This window comes from Gadus chalcogrammus, chromosome 8, assembly GCF_026213295.1.
Source record: "Gadus chalcogrammus isolate NIFS_2021 chromosome 8, NIFS_Gcha_1.0, whole genome shotgun sequence".
In the NCBI taxonomy this organism is placed as follows: domain Eukaryota; kingdom Metazoa; phylum Chordata; class Actinopteri; order Gadiformes; family Gadidae; genus Gadus; species Gadus chalcogrammus.
In genome coordinates, this window is record NC_079419.1 from 25,364,189 (window position 1) to 25,379,859 (window position 15,671).

The window sequence follows — 15,671 nt, forward strand, 5'->3', positions numbered from 1 at the left end:
CAAAATACTGCAGACGTTAGAAAATTTAATAATTAAACACTTTGCAGCAAAAAAGAGTGTTGCAAAACAAGTGTCAATGAATCACTCATACAATAAGGTATGCACAAAATACTGCAAAGAAATGCATGATGTTTACTAAAGGCATTCATAAGCAAAATAATAGATAGAGTTCAGATTCAAATTATTGTAAATACAATTAAATGTAGTATGGTTTATCTAGTTTGCACTCAACTGAAGTATAAACAAAATACAATAATGTATTAGGGCTGTGCAGAGGTAGACGGGACAGCAGCCCCTGATGCTGTGTCCATTGGGGGTGGTACTGAAATATTTTAAAAGTGCATCTGAAGAGAGAAGAGAAGTATATGTGACGACTGTTACATTTTAATAAAATAACAGATGCTTGGTGTGCTAGACATGAGACTAATATAGACTAATAATGAAAATGTGATGAGATTCATTCAACTTTATTGTCATTGCAATGCAATTCAGTCTAACCAGAGTGCAAAAACCAGTAAAGTGCAGTGAAATTAATATATATATAGCCTATGAATGATATGTGAAAGCTAAGGTATGAAATATTAAAAGTAGCCTAATACACTTTAACTGCACCTAAACACTGATGTCAACTTTAACAAACATAAACGGTGACACATAAAACCAAATGCTTACAACCACCCTATTACAAAGGGGATGGACAACTAAAAGCATTTTAACTGACATACAAGCAGTAAAGACACCTGTAAAATATCACCTGAAAAGGCCTAACGTTAAGTTTCCAAACGTCCCTGATGAATTTAAGGTTGAGTAACATTAACACACGTCGACTCAGCTATTTATTGATTATTAAACAATGTTGCTATCGTCCGAAGTAAGCTAGCAACCTAACACTCTGCTCCAACAACGGTAACTACGATGCATTAAACTATTAATTTCATGCACTTCATCACATTGACATTACTGTACCTCTATCTTTTTCACGTTTTTCCTCCTCTTCTTTCCTTCTTTTCCTTCCTTGGGCGCCGGATGGCTTCAGTCTTTTGGACATAATTCCGATACAGTGTCATTAATCTTTTTCTTCGTTTCGGGGTCACGGTCCGGTCAGATTCAGGCAGCTGGCCTCTTGACCCCGCCCCCCTCACAGAGGGCAGGTACAGAGCAACGAGCCAAGCAGGCACCCAGAAAAAAGGCTTCTCCATTATTTAATAGTCTTTGCTATGACTTTATGTTGTTGTGGGCTTAAATAATATTTCGAAATAATATTAGTAATGGCACTGGTAAAAAAAAAAAGTAATATATATATATACAATTTTTTTTTTTTTTTTTTTCTCCCCCCGTTTTCGGCGCCCCCCGCGGATGACGGCGCCCCTAGCACTTGCCTATGCTGCCTATGCCCAGGGCCGATGTCACGTTAAAATTGTACCGGGGGCGAAAATTGTCAAGTTGTTGACAACTTGACAACTGATTTGATTGGGTTGTCCGTTGCCGTGCAGGCTTCAAAAAACATTTGGCTCATGTTTCCAAAGACGAAATAACATAATACAGATAACGGATCGCTAGATAACACTTGTTTTTACTTTATATTTGTATTTTATTGAATTGTTTAATCGAATTTAGCTAGTAAACTGAGCGTTTAAAGCAGGTTTCAAAAACCATTCGCGCTCATGTTGCCGAACACCAAATAACATAATACAGATAATAACGGATCGCTAGATAACACTTGTTTTTACTTTATATTTGTATTGTATTGAATTGTTTAATCTAATTTAGCAAGTTAACTGAGTGTTTAAAGCAGGTTTCAAAAACCTGTCTTGTCATGCTCAATGAAGGAGTGCAATGAACGTGCATGAAAGTTTGCGAATGTTCAAGAACCTTCCCACGTCATTCGACGCGCGAATGTTCAAGGACCAACAGACGACGATCGCGTCGTCTGTTGCCACGCAGGTTTGGAATTTGTCAACAACTGATGACGTAGGCCGATACAATTTTCGCCCCCGGTACAATTTTAACGTGACAATGGCCGTAAGCAATTTTTGTCTGGACCATATTAGCTTTTATACAGGAGGAGGACGTAAGGAGTGAGAGCGCTGCCGTGGCCAGAGACGGGACTTGTACAGAAACAATGATTAGATCCATAATGAATGAATGAATACGTTATTCCAGACTCAGAGTTACATATTTGAACGCAATGCATTACACTGCTTGGGCGTCATCGTTTGCGTGATCTTTTGAAGAAACGTAGCGTTGCAAAACCTGGGATGGACTAAGGTGGACCGCCGTCATTGCAGCTCTCTGCTACGTCACTACACTGTCCACATGTTTCACAAATAGAGTTTGAGGAGACGTCGTCAGAGTCTGTATGTTGCTTAAATTCTCCAAAGCAGTGGGCGCTAAAGATCAGCGCACGGTAGGCCATTGCATCCAATGAGCTCGAGTTGAAAAAGTATAATGCTTACAGCACCTGGTATTCCCAGGCGGTCACCCATCCAAGTACTAACCAGGCCCGACCCTGCTTATCAGACGAGATCAGACGAGATCGGGCGTGCCTAAGGTGGTATGGCCGTAAACAATTATAGACTTGACCATATTAGCTTTTATACAGGAGGAGGACGTAAGGAGTGAGAGCGCTGCCGTGGCCAGAGACGGGACTTGTACAGAAACAATGATTAGATCCATAATGAATGAATGAATACGTTATTCCAGACTCAGAGTTACATATTTGAACGCAATGCATTACACTGCTTGGGCGTCATCGTTTGCGTGATCTTTTGAAGAAACGTAGCGTTGCAAAACCTGGGATGGACTAAGGTGGACCGCCGTCATTGCAGCTCTCTGCTACGTCACTACACTGTCCACATGTTTCACAAATAGAGTTTGAGGAGACGTCGTCAGAGTCTGTATGTTGCTTAAATTCTCCAAAACAGTGGGCGCTAAAGATCAGCGCACGGTAGGCCATTGCATCCAATGAGCTCGAGTTGAAAAAGTATAATGCTTACAGCACCTGGTATTCCCAGGCGGACACCCATCCAAGTACTAACCGGGCCCGACCCTAATTAGCTTCCGAGATCAGACGAGATTGGGCGTGCCTAAGGTGGTATGGCCGTAAGCAATTATAGACTTGACCATATTAGCTTTTATACAGTAGGAGGACGTAAGGAGTGAGAGCGCTGCCGTGGCCAGAGACGGGACTTGTACAGAAACAATGATTAGATCCATAATGAATGAATGAATACGTTATTCCAGACTCAGAGTTACATATTTGAACGCAATGCATTACACTGCTTGGGCGTCATCGTTTGCGTGATCTTTTGAAGAAACGTAGCGTTGCAAAACCTGGGATGGACTAAGGTGGACCGCCGTCATTGCAGCTCTCTGCTGCTCCCTGCTAGCAGCGTCACTACACTGTCCACATGTTTCACAAATAGAGTTTGAGGAGACGTCGTCAGAGTCTGTATGTTGCTTAAATTCTCCAAAACAGTGGGCACTAAAGATCAGCGCACGGTAGGCAATTGCATCCAATGAGCTCGAGTTGAAAAAGTATAATGCTTACAGCACCTGGTATTCCCAGGCGGTCACCCATCCAAGTACTAACCAGGCCCGACCCTGCTTAGCTTCCGAGATCAGACGAGATCGGGTGTGCCTAAGGTGGTATGGCCTTAAGCAATTATAGACTTGACCATATTAGCTTTTATACAGGAGGAGGACGTAAGGAGTGAGAGCGCTGCCGTGGCCAGAGACGGGACTTGTACAGAAACAATGATTAGATCCATAATGAATGAATGAATACGTTATTCCAGACTCAGAGTTACATATTTGAACGCAATGCATTACACTGCTTGGGCGTCATCGTTTGCGTGATCTTTTGAAGAAACGTAGCGTTGAAAAACCTGGGATGGACTAAGGTGGACCGCCGTCATTGCAGCTCTCTGCTACGTCACTACACTGTCCACATGTTTCACAAATAGAGTTTGAGGAGACGTCGTCAGAGTCTGTATGTTGCTTAAATTCTCCAAAACAGTGGGCGCTAAAGATCAGCGCACGGTAGGCCATTGCATCCAATGAGCTCGAGTTGAAAAAGTATGATGCTTACAGCACCTGGTATTCCCAGGCGGTCACCCATCCAAGTACTAACCAGGCCCGACCCTGCTTAGCTTCCGAGATCAGACGAGATCGGGCGTGCCTTTTTTTTTATTTATTTTTTATTAACACAAAATATATACATACACCATCATACATAAATAAAACAAAACAAAATAAAACAAGAAAGATACTACATCAAACCAAAATAACTACAAACAATACTGGGTTAGCCAGGATGCTTTTGTAAAAACCTTCAATACACTGGCCCCTCACCAAATCAAAAAAGTCATGGACTTAAAACACTAATTAACAAGAAATAAAAATAATCAGTCACCCTGCTGACCTCTTAGCCGCACCTCCAGCCCGTAGGCGCCCCCTTCAACTCGTCCAAAATCCAATTTCACTTCCCCATCGTCTCCAAGGACAACAAAAGTGCTCCCCTCCACAAACCCTCCCAGAAACTCATCATCCCCAACATATCTATACACCATATTCACATCTCTTCTCATTATACTTTTAAAAACACTCCATACCTTCAGAGCTTGGGGCTCTCCAGACTTTTAGGTTTTGTTAGTAAATGTTTAGTTGTAGTCTTAGTTTAATTTAAGTTTAATTGTGAAGTTGTTGCCACGCAATCATCTTGGGGGTCTCCTGACCATAGATTTTTGTTAGTAATAGTTTAGTTATAGTTTTATTTTAGTTTTAGTGTAATTGTTTACTTGGGTTGCCATGGCGATGGATACACAGCTCTCCAGGCTAAACGTTTTTGTTTTTTAATAGTTTTTGTTTTTTTTAACACTAATGTGCCCTCCATTGGCAAAACAGTATAGCCGTGCTGAGCTCCTGGTCATAAATCGTGATGTACATTGACTGTCAAGCGAGATGTCCATCCCTCCCGAGATCCGCAGATTGGCCAGCGGGGGCTCTGCCTCGGCAGGCCGGCGGAGGAGACGCTGTGAGCGGAAGCAGAGGCGAGGAAGCGGGCCGGTGTGCGAGCTCGGCTAGGGGCTAACCCATCCAGGCAACCGCTTCCTTCGATCTTCCTGGCCAGTGTTCGCTCAATACGGAATGAACTGGACAAGATTGGACTTCGACTCACAGCGCAGAGGACTTTGACAGGCTGCTGCTGCATGATCTTCACCGAGACGTGGTTGGACAGCACCACGCCAGACGCAGCTGTCCAGCTAGCGGGCCGCACCGTTTGCCGGGCCGACAGAACAGCTGACTCGGCTGTATGGGGGCGGAGCAGGCAGCCATCCAGAGGCTGATTGAAACGAAGGGAGGGATCATTGGAGTGGAGCTGCCCGACATCTTGTCCATCTCCTCCTCCCGTTGCCTGCAGCGCTCTAGACGCATCCTCACGGACCCTTCTCGTCCTGCCCATCGTCTGTTCCTGTTGCTCCCGTCGGGGAAGGGGTTCGGATCAAGGGGGGCACGCACCTCCAGGATGGCAAAGAGCTTCTGTCCCTGTGCAATGGGGCTCCTCAACAGCTTGACCACCCCATTCCCCACTCCCCTTCGTCTCCCCCCGCCCCCGGCCCAGCCCTCCCTGCCCCCCATGGACTGCACTCTAGGACTTGATGCACCTTGATATGGAGATGTGGAGATATGTTGCTTTTGTTATTTGTATTGTTATTTTGTGTATGATATTTGTGAATCTATTTATTAATTGTTGTTTGTTATTGTTTAGCTGTGTAAGTCTGGTTGCCTCTACTGTCTCGTTGTCTTTATGGCAATGACAAATAAAGTACTTTGAACTTTGAACTTTGTACCTCAACTCTCTTCTCCTCATAATGGGCCAAATTTCTCCTGAGCTTGACAGCAAACCTTGCGTGGCTTAAAACATAATTTAACAGATTAACATTACAACCTTCCACCCTACTTGTCACACCAAACAGCCACAACTCTCTCCATTCCATTCTCTCCACAAACCCTCCTCCCCAACATCTGTTTATTAATCCTTTAATTTTCACAAAGTATCCCTCCAACTCACAGCATTCAACAAACTCATGCATACACGTTTCCACCCCCACTCCGCACACATCACATTCCTTCCTCACATTCACATCAAACCTACTAATTATTAAATTGTTGAACACCCTATTGTGCCGCAAAAGGAAATCAAAATCTTCACATTCAATACAGTTCCATTTCACTCTTAAATTCCTCCATATTCCCCCTACATCCATATCAATCATCACTCTAACACACATGTGTCAATCTCCAGGCCCGCGGGCCACATGTGGCCCGCCACGTCATTTCATGTGGCCCGCGAGTCTCCCGCGAGTCTCCCGCGAGTGCTTGATTCGTGGTAAAAAAAAAGGTTGTTTTATTTATTTTATATTTTACCCGCGAAGTGACGGCCTTCTGCCACTAGATCGCTGTGTCCACATCAGTGTTTAATTAATGCGACAAGTGAGATTGAGCAGAAATATCCATGAGAAATATCCACACATGATCCCAAAATGTCCAGGAAGCGAAAGGTTGACGCAGATGGAAGGTTGTTTCATGAAAGATGGGAAGGCGAATATATGTTTGTGCTACAAGGAGAAAAACCGGTATGTCTTTTGTGTTCTGAGGCGGTTGGTCATCAAAGAGAACAATCTACGTCGGCATTATGAAACCAAACACGGAGCCAAGTATGCTAAAGTTAGCCTTCAAGAAAAACAAGCGATAGTTAAAGAGTTAAAAGGCAACCTGCGATCGCAACAGAATTTGTTCACAAAAGCCACAGCCAAAAACGATGCGGCTGTGAAAGCTAGCTTTATTGTAGCTGAAGAAATCGCCCGCACTTCCAAGTCTTTTTCAGAGGGTGCCTTTGTGAAGCAGTGCATGCTGAAGGTGTGTGAGCAGGTGTGCCCCGACCAGATACAGGCTTTTAAAAATGTGAGTTTGTCAAGAAACACCATCGCGGACCGAGTCAAGGAGCTAGCAGGAAACCTAGCAGATCAGCTGGCGGAAGAGTCACGCAGTTACACAGCTTTTTCATTAGCTGTTGATGAAAGCACAGACAACAGGGACACGGCACAGCTTTCCATTTTTATTAGAGGCGTGAAGTCGGACCTCTCTGTCACCGAGGAGCTCTTGGATGTAGCTGCCATGCATGGGACCACAACTGGACGGGATATTTATGAAGCGGTGGAGAAGTCTGTGAGTAAAACTGGATTGCCCTGGGAAAAGTTGGTGGGATTAACTACAGATGGTGCACCTGCAATGTGTGGAGTAAAAACGGGCTTGGTTGGACTAATGAAGGAGAAAATGCAAAAAAGTAACTGTCACACGCCTCTGATAAGTTATCATTGCATTATCCACCAAGAAGCTTTGTGTGGAAAGGTGCTGGGGATGGATAATATAATGACCACAGTCACGAAAACAGTGAACTTCATTCGGGCGCGTGGCCTGAATCACCGGCAGTTCCAGCTGTTCTTGCAGGAGATGGGTTTGCCATCTTTGCCAGTCCTTTCACCACCGATGTCAGCAGTGTGCCCCATCACCTTCAGCTGAAGTTGATCAAGCTTCAAAGCGACAGTGGCCTAAAGGTATGGCCACACCAACCGCGTTACCCGCGTAAGACGCGTATAAAATCTGCAATTTTTCCATAGGGAACCATTGGTTTACGCGCGTATGAGCTGCGTAGATGCGTATATACGCACCATGCGCAACATTTTAGCCGCGTTAGCCGCGTATGAGCTGCGTATATACGCACCTAACGCACCTACGCGCCTACGCCCGGAGTTCAAAAAATTGAACTTTCAACGTTCCAACGCGTGATGCTTAGCCGCGATAGCCAATCAGCGTGGAGCTTGACCCGACGTCACTGGCAGAGAGTAGTGACGCTTGCACAGAAGCATACGGCCGACATCTTTCTTTATTCTGGGTGGAAATAGTAACATAGTTACGCCATTAAATGCGTTTATGGAAACATTTTTAGCGAGAAATGTGCATTTTACTTTCATAATGTTCGCTCGGTGAATGTGAAGGATGTTTGGTTTGATAGTTATGACGAAGAGTGAACGCTCCGTTCACTTGCATGGACAGAGTCTCTGGTTGCTAAGCAACCTCAACGTCTTGGCGGACTATTTCTCTGCTGATCAACACTACGAATGCTGGAAACACACCAGACACACCATGTGAAGTTATTTAACCCGATTATTGTTATTTATATCCGAGATTATTTAATCTAACCCGATCTAAACTCTATCATGCACCCAAACACGGCGGCGTTTGGGTTTCCTGCCTCAGACTCCTAAATCCAGCGCAGCCACATGCGCGTTGAACCATTTTTGTGACACACAATGATCAAGCAACATTTTAGCTGCGTTACGCGCGTAAATCTTACGCGGGTTACGCGTTTGGTGTGTTCGTACCTTAAGAGCAAAGTTCCAGGATGCCGCAATCGAGGACTTTTACCATCTACTGCCCCCTGGTGAGATGCCACAGCTTTGACTTCATACTGCCCGGGTTCTCTCCATGTTTGGGAGCACCTATCTGTGCGAACAGATGTTTTCAATAATGAATCTAAATAAAACCAAGCACAGATCACGCATCACTGATGACAACCTCCACGCTGTTTTACGGATTGCCACAGCACAACAGCTAAAACCAGACATCGACACACTGGTCAAAGGAAAACGGTGTCTGATATCTGGCCAGAAAACAGATAGGTAAGCAAAAACCGAATTAAAATATATGGCAATAAATGTATTTCCATCAAAAATAATAATAGTTAAACTGAGTGCAATTTAATGATTGTGCTTGCATTTTTTTGTGTGTTTGTTGTGATCAATGGAACATGATCAATGGATGAGGATGGTGGAGAGGGGATCCACTTGGTGTGTTCATGGACAGGCAGTATATCCTCATCATTTCCAACTCAGTTGTGAACTGAGACAACCCTTATTTTGTTATTTTCAGTTTATTACATATACTACTTTATGTGTAGCAATGTATTTGTTGTTTACAGGTGTATGTGTTTATGATAAGACAGACAAATGTTTACTCTTGCAAGGCTGTGTGCAGCCATTTATTTTTGTAAAATGCTACATCTGTCACACATGTTCTTAGTAGCTCAATACTGTTGGTTGTATGTTATTCTGACCCTCCCGACTGTGTAAAAAAAAAATTAAACAAAGTAAATGTCATAACTTGTGTTTTGATAATATATTTCTTTATTTACTTGAATAGTTTGATCGTTGATCAATGGAGTAATGTGGGTTTCTTAACCTGACAAATTTAAAGGATTATTGTTATAGTAACATTTTTTTCTCATCTATGCATATGTTATGTTTGTAACTTCTATAAGTAATAAATGCAGAAGGTCATTTAACAATATGTTATGGAGTAGTTACATTTATTATACATTATATTTGGTTACATACTGTTTTACATTTACATGTGGCCCTTTGAGGGCAACCATTATGCTGATGTGGCCCCCGGTGAAAATGAGTTTGACACCCCTGCTCTAACCCATACTTTCTCCGCAGCCGGTCTCCTCACTTCTTTCCCTCTTCTTTCCATCACCTCCCTGGCTATCCTAACTCCCTTCCCACCCCACACAAACTCACTCACCATTCTCTCCACCTCCTTCAAAACTCTCTAAGGCACATCCAAAACATTCATTGCATACACAAGCTTGCTCATTACCAGCGCATTCACAACTGTCACCTTCCCCTTCAGCTTCAACCCTCTAAGTTTCCAAAACCTTAACGTCTTCCTAATACCATTCATTATCCCTTCAAACTGCATATCTCTCCCTTCTTTATTCTCTATCCCTAAGTTCACACCTAATATCCTAAAATAATCCTTTTTTTCTTTCAATCCTATCTCCCTCCTACCTGCTCTCTCCACACCTACATACATGATTTCTGACTTTTCCATGTTTATTTTCGCCCCTGATGCCCTGCCATACAACTCTACACTACCTAAAACCTCAACTACACTTTCCCTGTCCCTTACTGTAACTGTCGTGTCATCCGCATACTGAAATAATAAACTAACCCGCCCCTCTGGCAACTCTATACCCCTGATCCTATCATTTTGCATAAGTAGAGCCGCTAGCGGCTCTGCCGACAAGGAGTACAGCAGAGCCGACAGCGGACAGCCTTGCCTAACCAACCTTTCTAGTCTAAATGCGTCTGTGACTATCCCATTGATTTTAACACAACTCACTGCCCTGTCGTACATTCTCTTTATCCAACCTACCAACCTGTGCCCAAAACCAAATTTACCTAACACTCTATATAAATAATCATGATCCACCCTATCAAATGCTTTGTTCAAATCTAAACTTACAACTATCCCCCCTTTATCTCTCTTCATAAATTCAATTATGTCCCTGATACTACTTATTGTGTCCGCTATGTCCCTACCTGGTATACTATATGCCTATGTGCTTCCCACCACCTTCCCTATTACCTGCTTGACCCTGTTGGCTAACACCCTTGCTAAAACTTTATAATCACCATTCAACATACTAAGTGGCCTATAATTCTGTAGCTTAACCCTACTCCCTTTCTTGTGTATCACCGTTACTAACCCTGTCGACATGCTCAGCGGCATCTCGCCCTTCTCCTCTATCCATCTAAATAACCTCTCTAGCACTGGCACTAAGCTCCTCCCTAAACTCAACATAAAATTCACCAATTAACCCATCTATCCCTGGACTCTTATTTCTCCCTAACCCTCCTATCGCTTCATTTATTTCACCCGTCCCTATTCCTGTCTCACACATCTCCCTATCATCATCGCTCAACCTGGCTTTCACACTATCCAACACCTGCCTCATACTCTCCTCATCCACTTCTTCTTTCCTAAATAAATCCCTATAAAAATCTTCTACTCTTTCAGCTATCCCTACAAAATCAGTAATCATCTCCCCTTCCTTTCCTTCCACCTTTTCTAAATAATTCTTATTCTGCTTCGTCTTTTCTAATCCTAAAAAGAATCCTGTACATTTCTCTCCCTCAATCACATATCTGGCCCTACTTCTGACTATTGCACCCATACACCTCCTCTGTTCTATCTCCTTCAGTTCATCCTTAATTCTAATATACTTCCCCAAATCATAGCCTACCACCTCATCCGCTCTCTTTGCCTCTCTAGCTAAATCTCCCTTTAACCTCCTCTCCCTCTCTCTCTGTGTCATATTCCTGCCTCTACTATAACCCATACTCAATTCCTTATCTCTCCTTTCAAACTCTCCCACCACCTCCCAATGTCCTCCTCATACATTCTCTCATTCTTCCTCCTCAATATACATTCTCTCACTTTCCTTTTGTACTTTTCTTCTCTCAGCAACTCACCGTTCATACACCACACGCCTCCCCCTCTCCTCTCAAACCCCTGACCTAAATTAAACCCTAACACCATGTGATCACTGAGCGCAGTAACCTTATACTCAATTCTCCCTATCCTACCTGAAATGCCGTTTGTACTCAAAACTAAATCTATCCTACTCTGTTTTAAAACTCCTCTCACCACTTGCCTCCTTGAAAAAACCCTCCCCTCTGGATTCCTTTCCCTCCACACATCTATTAAACCATTGTCTCTCATAACCTCCTCCAACACACCTCTTGACAAGTCATTCCTGAAACACATACTTGCAGACGCATCCAACCTCCCACCACACGTTAAAGTCACCCACCACCAAACAGTTTTCCACACACATTCCCCCCAATCCCTCAAAAAAAAAACCTCATTCGGCGCATACACATTCAACAATCGACATATTTTACCCAAGTACTCAAAAGTAATTCCTATCACCCTCCCATCACCATCATCCACACACTTCGTCACTTTCTCAACCACTCCCCTTTTCACTAAAATTGCTACCCCTCTTGATTTAACACCACCATTATTCACATACATGTCCCCCATCCATTCTCTCTCAACCACCCTCATAACCTCCTCATCCCAATGTGTCTCTTGCAAACATATTATTTCTGCCTCACACACCATCAAGGTTTGCTGCCTCCTGTTCCTGTCCCTTAGCCCATTAGCGTTAAAAGAATTTATCCTGATCATTAAAAGCATAAATGAGAAGAGATTCCACACGTTATGTTATTAATTTGCACTTTTTTTCCCCTTATCTTCTCTCTCCTTCCTCCCCGATGGTCTTTTCCTATTTCCACCCACCACCTCCATGTTTTCCTCCCCACTGTCTGATATATCAGAAGCCACCCACCTCCTACTTTCTGTTATATCCGAAGCCTTCCAGCCCCACTTAATCCCCCTTGCCACCGACCTTCCCTCTCCCTGTCCCACCACAGTCATTCCACTCTTTTCCCCTCCTTTCGCTCCCTCACCCGCGCTGCTCCGTCCCTCTCGTTCGTCCGTCCCTCTCACCGCACTGTCCGCGCTGCAGCCGTTCTCCTCCCTTTCCTTCTCTCCTCCCGTCTCCGTTAAACCTTCCGCTGCCGTCACGTCCTCTGCCATTCCATCCTGCTCCTCGTCCTCGTCCTCCTGCTCTCCTTCCCCGCCGACTCCCACGCCACTTCCTTCCGCTTCAGTCGCCTCAGCTCCAGCTCCGCTACCGCCTTCTCCACCCTCTCCTCTCGGTCGCTCCTCCTCCTCGCCGACGTCCGTCTCCCGGCTCCCGCCTTCTCCTCCTTGTCGCCTCTGTTCCTCTTCTGTGCCACACTCTCTTGCGTAGTGCCCCTGTCCATGGCACCTGTGGCATCTGAACTCCGGACAGTCCCTCAAAATGTGTCCCGGTTGGATACACATCCTACATACTTTCTCCTATCTGTCGTGGATCACCCGGAAGTACTGGGGACCCGTAGCTGTGCTGAACTGCGTCGAATACGGCAACGACCTGACCAAGTCATTGAATTTCACTTTCAGAAACCTGGTCCCGTCTGCAATGTTAGTGCCAGGCCACATTCTCCTTTTGATAGGTGAGGCAGCTGAGACCCCCCACCCCTGTAGCTTCAGAATAACGTCATTGTCCGTGGTGTACGCCGGAAGCTCCAAGAACGACACCACCGTTACGTCACTGGTGAGCTCTTTTGCAATTATACTAACCCCTCTTATTTTGAAACCGTCCATAAGCTTATTTTTCCCGCTGAGATGTCCCATTGTCAATTCGTAGTTTTTCAATCCAGTTTTACGGCATGCCATCAACTCCCCACACACCTCTTTCGTCACTCTCATGAACTCCATCACTGTTACTGGATCTTCCCCGATCAGTTCAACACTCACGGTTAGTTCTTTGTCGTATTTATTCTCCTTATCTCCAGCCTCTTCTCCCCTCTGGTCTTTCTTTCCATAGTCTACTCCCTCCAAGCCCTTTCCGTTTCCATCTTCCGTTTCCATTATGTCCGTCCGCATGGTAATCCTTCCCCAAACCAATGGGAGAATTATATTCCCCCAAACAGTGCCTCACTGTTTGGGGGAGATGTATCGAGGTTAATCAAAAAATAAGATACTTAAACAAGCATAAAGGTAGCAACAAACACTCAACTGCTCTCAGCTCACTGCTCACTTCCTGCTTCCTGCTCGCACACCTGACCGAGATCAGACGAGATCGGGCGTGCCTAAGGTGGTATGGCCGTAAGCAATTATAGACTTGACCATATTGACCATATTAGCTTTTATCCAGGCCCGACCCTGCTTAGCTTCCGAGATCAGGCGTGCCTAATGACCTGCGTGAAGTTGGCACCCCATGTGTAAAAAAAACATGTACAACTATTTCAGATCGTTTGTGCTTCGTTTGTGCACGACAAATGAACATTTGTGCTCATACCGTTTTTGAGATATCAAACATTACATTTTGTAAACATATGACGTCACTCAGCACCCCAATATTGTCCGAATCGGTTCAAATGTGTCTCAATCATTTGTGCATCGTTTGTGCACGTTTGTGCACGACAAATAAACATTTGTGCTCTTTTAATTTTTAAGCTATTAAGGTTTCATTTTTTTCACTCAGCACCCCAATGTCAGAATTGGTTCAAATCGGTCTCAATCCTTTGTGCTTCGTTTGTGCACGACAAATGAACATTTGTGCTCATACCACCTTTGAGATATTAAACATAACATTTTGTAAACAAATCACGTCACTCAACTTCCGAAGCTGGCGCCCCAAAGGTGAAAAACATATATAAAACTTCTTCTGATCGTTTGTGCTCGACGCATGAATATTCCTGCTTTTATTGTTTAACAAGTGACGCAGTTGGTCACGCGGCGTAGTTGTGCTGCAGAAGACAACCGCGGGAAGATCTGAAGGCTTCGACTCAAACGTCTCCTGTGCTAACACCGGTTTTTGTCTTCTGAGAGGTGAGTAAAGTCGTAGCGTACTATGTGTGGCCTGTGGGATTAGGTCTTCTCTCTCTAGCTGTGTTCGAAATCGTTCCCTATCATGGATGTAGTGCACTAAATAGGGTGCACGCCATTTTGTAGGGTGTTCGAATTCTCAGTGGTCCACTATATAGGGCACTATATAGTGGACTTAAAATAGGGTACATAAGATGTTCCCTACATGTTACTCCCGTATACCACAATGCAATGCGGTTGTGTTTTTCCGGAGGAAAATAAGAAGCTTAATAACCTAGAAAACGAATACATTTAATGATGGAGTCTCCGGCTTTTGTTTAGAAATGTCAACAATTTATTTGGGATTTAACATAGAAAATGTAACATTCAAAATTAATAAGAAAAACCTTGTTCAAGGAAATGTAACATTCAACATCAATACAACCTCCAGCTTTCCTCGAGAGTGCCCGGTTTGTTTACATGATATGGGCGCATCTGTCTGCGTCACACAAATAGCCGGCGCATTTACTGACGCAAATGACGTTTAGAAATGTTCAGCGTAGTGTCCGAATTCTCGTTCCCTATTCCCTATATAGTGCACTATATCATGTACACTATATAGGGAATAGGGAACGAGTGTATAGGGAACGATTTCGAACACAGCTTCTGTCTTGTGCTGATGTTCCCTGCTACACGTTCTCTTTCCCTGTACCGCTGACGTCACCTAATAGGGGTGGGACAGGTGGGCGGTTGCGATCAGGCAGGTGTAAAGGCACCCGGGGTCCTCATGCCGGTAAGGCACACGGGGTCCTCATGCCGGTAGCAGCAGTGTCTAGAGCATGGTCTAGAGGTGTGGGTCGCAGCCCAAGTGGTCGTTGAGTGCTCGCCGACGGTGACACTGTCTGTGCGAGTTACGAGCCTGGGTCTGCGTTCAGCGATCCCGATGGGAGAAGGAACAAGACGCTAACGGCAATCCGAGTGTCGGCTGCTGTTCTCGTGATTGGGGTGAATGAGATACGTGTGCAGGCACAAACGATGCACAAACTAATGAGACCAATTTGAACCAATTCTGACATTATTGGGGTGCTGAGTGAAAAAAATGAAACCTTAATAACTTAAAAATTAAAAGAGCACAAATGTTTATTTGTCGTGCACAAACGTGCACAAACGATGCACAAATGATTGCGACACATTTGAACCGATTCGGACACTGCCTAATGTTTGATATCTCAAAAACGGAATGAGCACAAATTTTCATTTGTCGTGCACAAACGTGCACAAACGAAGCACAAACGATCTGAAATAGTTGTACATGTTTTTTTTACACATGGGGTGCCAAC

At 44.3% G+C, this 15,671-nt stretch overlaps 2 non-coding genes and 2 pseudogenes across 2 annotated transcripts; 1 reads left to right on the forward strand and 3 right to left on the reverse strand.

Annotated features, from left to right (window-relative positions):
* Positions 1–2,449: 2,449 nt before the first annotated feature.
* Positions 2,450–2,568, reverse strand: LOC130388387 (5S ribosomal RNA; annotated as a pseudogene).
* A 421-nt stretch (positions 2,569–2,989) lies between these two features.
* Positions 2,990–3,108, reverse strand: LOC130388383 (5S ribosomal RNA). The gene has a single exon (XR_008896415.1). It is a non-coding gene; the product is annotated as a 5S ribosomal RNA (ribosomal RNA).
* Positions 3,109–3,543: 435 nt separating this feature from the next.
* LOC130388396 (5S ribosomal RNA) lies at positions 3,544–3,662 on the reverse strand. The gene has a single exon (XR_008896422.1). It is a non-coding gene; the product is annotated as a 5S ribosomal RNA (ribosomal RNA).
* Positions 3,663–6,321: 2,659 nt separating this feature from the next.
* LOC130386909 (general transcription factor II-I repeat domain-containing protein 2-like) lies at positions 6,322–7,804 on the forward strand (annotated as a pseudogene).
* The last annotated feature ends 7,867 nt before the right edge of the window (positions 7,805–15,671 follow it).